This window comes from Phoenix dactylifera, unplaced genomic scaffold (assembly GCF_009389715.1).
Source record: "Phoenix dactylifera cultivar Barhee BC4 unplaced genomic scaffold, palm_55x_up_171113_PBpolish2nd_filt_p 000256F, whole genome shotgun sequence".
Taxonomy (NCBI): Eukaryota; Viridiplantae; Streptophyta; class Magnoliopsida; order Arecales; family Arecaceae; genus Phoenix; species Phoenix dactylifera.
In genome coordinates, this window is record NW_024067749.1 from 172,707 (window position 1) to 176,546 (window position 3,840).

General features: G+C 38.8%; 1 long non-coding RNA gene across 1 annotated transcript; it reads left to right on the top strand.

The window, feature by feature from the left end:
• Positions 1-458: 458 nt before the first annotated feature.
• Positions 459-692, top strand: LOC120105314. The gene is made up of 2 exons (XR_005507691.1): positions 459-488; positions 585-692. It is a non-coding gene; the product is annotated as an uncharacterized LOC120105314 (long non-coding RNA).
• The last annotated feature ends 3,148 nt before the right edge of the window (positions 693-3,840 follow it).

The following is a 3,840-nucleotide window of genomic DNA, read 5'->3' on the forward strand; positions in this document are numbered from 1 at the left end:
TCTAGGTTGCCTGAGCGTGTCGAGGATTGTCATGATGATGATGATTACATTCCTGATGGGGACATGATTGAAGAGGTGGATACAAATGAGAAATAAACGATGAAGAAATGAATGGTGCAGTGCAAAATCATGAGGATACAATGAATGAGGATCAGATGAATGATGAACTTGGGATTGATCCACGACAAAGCAATGGCGAGAACCAACCCTTAAAGCCCCTGTTGATGCAAATGGAAAAGTGATTGTTAGGTGCACAAGAGGAATGTATGAAAATATCACTTTCTTATATCACTAATTTGAATTTATGTGTTTGTTGCATTTAAAGTATTTAATTTATTTTCTAATGAATATTCTTTAAATTGCAGGTTTCTTGATTATGAGGTCAGTCACAAAGCTGTTGCTATCATGCGCCAATTTTTCAATGGTCCATGGTTGTCATGGAGGGAGGTCCCTACAATGCTAAAGTTGGAATGTGGAACAAATTTGAGGTGATGAAATTAATTTATATTTCTTATCATTAACTTTTGCCCTTGTTACACATGCCAATTAATAAGTCTGATTACTTGCAACCTTTTTTTTGTTAGGAGATACACACAATTCTTCCAGGACAATTGCATCATGTGCATCAAGTTTGGGACAAGCATTGTCAGCGACGGTTGACAACCTCATTAGGGAGGGTCAGAAGCCAAAAGCTTTTGGAAGCAAAAGGAGATTTAAATAAAGCCCGTGATAAACCCCCTAACTGGATCTCTAGAGAAATTGGAATAAGCTAATTGATATTTGGATCTCCCCCAAAATGAAAGAAGAAATCAGAAGCCAACAAAAATAATAGAAACACATGAAGAATGGTAGCATCTCTAAACACTGTGGAGGATCAATCGCATTTGTCAATCATGACGAACGACTGGTACATATCTTTATTCAATTAGATTTCTATAATAATTTTTATATTATTGTTCAATCATCTTAAATTAGCCCATTATATGTTAATGATTTTTTTCTTTTCTCTTTTGTAGAAATTAAGTTAGGTAGGGAGCCAACAATAGTTGAATCTTTTAATCGGACGCATAAGACAAAGCAAGGCATGGGAGGATATGTAAATAAGAGAAGTGAAGCTGTCATGGTAAGTATAATTTTTTATGATTCATAAATATTATTGAGCTTGCTCATGTTTATCTCTTGTTTGATCCACCATAATGTTTTTCTCTTCTTTTAAATCAACTGGCAGGCAAAGTATTCAGCTGAATACTCCAAAAAATATGGTGATGCCTCCACCTCAGATGCTCCTCCACGTGATTATGACTTGTGGTTTGAGGCAACTGGTGTCCCAACTCATGGCCATGGTCTATGGCTTTAGTCCCCTAGAGGATCTCACTGGAATTATTGGGCAATCATCATCCTCTTCCACCTCTACAAGTCAAGCTCCAGAGCTGTACACTCATGAAGACCTTCTACGTATTCTTGAGCAGGAAAAGAAAAATGGCAAGAGGAGGTTCTTCAAAAGATGAGAGAAGAGATTGGCTTTGGAACAAGGCATGCAGATCGGGGGTGTAATGGTGATTCTGGTTCTGCTGATCATGCTTCATTATGATTGTTTTTGCCTTAGATGATAGGTCCTTCCATTCCTAGGAGGAATGAAATCTCTGTTGATCTTTATGACATATTTTTAGACTTTGATTTTGATGGATTCAGGACATGTTGATGCCCAATTTTGAATGACATTTAAAATGACTTTTGCGTAATGTTGAATGCCTTTGCTATTAATGATATTATTATTATTATTATGAGCCAATCAATGTACCAAATGTACCAGGTTATTAGATTGTGATCGGTGACCAAATTTTGGTTACTAATTGTTTACCAAGTATTGTGACGAGCAGTCATAAACTTAGTGACAGGATTTTGGTTAATAAAAAATTGATTTTGCTCAGCGCGTTTGTAACCAATTAGTGACGGTAAACTTATCACTAGGTCAGTGACGGGATTAATGACAAATGTAGTGACAAAATGTGTGGACCATGTCTGTGACGACTAAATCTGTCACTAAAGGTTGTGACAGATCAGTGACCAAACTTGTGACCGCATTCTGTGACAAAATCAGTGACCAAGTTACCTTCGTCACTAACTCCGCAACTAGATAGTGACGGAAAATACATAATTTCTTAAATTTTTAATTCTTGAATTTGTAACGGCTTAGTGACGGCGGTTCTGTCACGGGGGTTAGTGACGGGAATCTCCGCCGTCACTGATAATTTAGTGACGCGTGTTTTTGTAACCAAGTCAGTGACGGGAGCTCCGGTCACCAATTCCATATTAGTAACCGGAAAAACGGTATAGTGACGGGAATCTCCGTCACTATACGCGTGTTTTCTGGTAGTGTTTTGTATTCATCCATTAATTCATTGAAAGCATCATATAATTCATCGAAAGTAAAATCTAAATGTGGTGCGGATGTTACCTCATTTTCATTGGCCATGAAGCAGAAATTGGCCTTTTCTCCTTGTTCCTCATCCGATGATGATGATGTGTCGGAGTCCGATAGGGTGGTGACAAGGGCTTTCTTCTTCTTGTACTTGCTCCCCTTCTTCAGTAAAGGACACTCAGCTCTGATGTGTTTCCGGCTTCTTGCACTCATAACATCCAATCCCCTCATTTTCCCTTTCCTTACCTTTATCCTTTCGATAGAAATTTGAGGGGTCTCTCCTTTGATGAAAGGACTTCTTTTGGTTGATGAATCTTCTGAACTTACGTACGAGAAGAGCCTCATCATCCTCTCCCTTCGTGATCTTCTTCTTCACTGCTGCTACTGCAAGACAAGTCTTTGTTAGATGATGTAGATTTGAGAGCTATTACCTTTTTCTTATGGGAGGACTCTTCTTCGCTGTGTTGCTTCATTGTTAGCTCGTGCGTCATTAGGGATCCAAGAAGCTCCTCAAGTGGTAGCTTGTTCAAGTCCTTGGCTTCTTGGATTGCCGTCACCTTGGCTTTCCATGACCTTAGTAGACAGCGAAGAATCTTCCTGACAAGATTACTGTTAGTATAGTTTTTGCCAAGACTTTTTAGGCCATTGACAATGTCAGTAAATCTAGTGAACATGCAAGTGATTGTTTCATTAGAATCCATCTTAAATAGTTCATACTTATGAACCAATATGTTTATTTTGGATTCTTTGACTTGATTCGTGCCCTCATGGGTCACTTCAAGTCTATCCCAAATCTCTTTTGCAGAATTGCAAGTAGAGACTCTATTGAATTCATTCCTATCTAATGCACAGTAAAGCACATTCATTGCTTTGGAATTGAGTTGTGCCTTTCTCATGTCATGGTCATCCCAATCCTTTTCGAGTTTGGGTACAGTGACACCCTCTACATAGATGGATGGGATGTATGGTCCATTTACTACAATGGTCCACATCTCATAGTCTTGGGCTTGGATAAATATTCTCATCCTAGCCTTCCAATATGAGTAGTCGGATCCATTAAAGAATGGGGGTCTTTGGGTGGACTGACCCTCAATGTGGGAAGATCCAAATGGGGTTGTCATTTTGATCTTTTACTCTTAGGGTAGAAGAGTTTAGGCTCTGATACCACTTGTTGCCCAGATAGACAACCCAAGAGGGGGGTGAATTGGGTTTCAAAATAATTTTGCAATTAAAACGTTTGAGGATGACTAATTAATACTTTTGCAAGATGATTAATTAGTTGTTATGTGCTGTGAGTGAAATGAGAGTGAGAGAGAGAGACACAAGCAATCACAAACACAATGTTTATAGTGGTTCGGAGCTAACCCTTGCTCCTACGTCCACTCCCCAAGTCTCACTTGGAAATTCACTATAACCCC